Raw genomic sequence first — 1,045 nt, 5'->3', positions numbered from 1 at the left:
CCCTTTCCTTTTCCTATGTCTGTGAGCTCCACAGCCAAGAGACTTGGAAGCTGCTCAGATCACAGGGAACAAAGACTGACTGACCAGCCACCTCACTCCAAACACACACTATGCTTTTAAAGGAGAGAAAAAATGTGGGTGAGAGATGGAGAGAGAAAAAAAAAAAAGACAATAAGATTGACCTAAATATACCTCATATCACTAAAGCGTAAGAAAGCAGGGACACGCATTTCATGTATGTAGTGGAAATATTTGTAGTATAGGTTCGACATATTGTATAATCATTTAACACTGCCTGTGTTTACAATTATAGAGCAAGTGACTCGTCAAAATGCAAATGTATTTCTTTTTTTTTTTTTCTGTAAAAACATCCACGCCAACCAGTGTTGCATTCTAGATGCCTCATAGAACATTCATTTTTCTCATGTTATATCCCTTATTTTTGTTACTTGCCATAATGTGTTTTGATATGATCTCTAGAAGGATATTGTTTACAAAAATGTACAAAAACACTAAAAATGTGTGTTCTCAATTTTTTTTTGAGTTTTTCTCCAGTATGCATGATAAAGACATTTTTGTATGGCTTTTTTTCTGACTGTCACCTCAATACCAAATTTTGTAGCAGAGCCTCCCCATTCCTTTGTCTTATTTGTTCTAGACCCCTTGTGATATGATTTCCCAGGCTGTACCTGTTATTGAGATGATGAACGGATTAGAGAAGCCAATAAAAACTTTTTGTTACAAAAAAGTAAATGGTGTGGGATTATTGTTTCAAAAGCAGCGTTGAAAATCTAATTTCCCCAATATTAAAAATGTTGGCAGTGTACTTAATCATTTTAGGTCAGCCATATTACCCAGGAGAAAACAGTGTAACATAATGAACTGAGCCAATATTGTATTTAAAATTTGTATTCTCACATCATCTAACTGTGGTAATGGTGCATCTACTACTTTTTTTTGTTTCAGGTACGAAAGTTGTGGACTTATTTATGTGGGTTTATTAAATGCATTGTTTTAACAATTTAAGGTTTTGCGTGCTCAAGAA

This window comes from Morone saxatilis, unplaced genomic scaffold (genome assembly GCF_004916995.1).
Source record: "Morone saxatilis isolate NCDOM2014 unplaced genomic scaffold, NCSU_SB_2.0 Contig8, whole genome shotgun sequence".
NCBI lineage: Eukaryota > Metazoa > Chordata > Actinopteri > Moronidae > Morone > Morone saxatilis.
Note: the sequence above shows the minus strand (reverse complement) of the source record.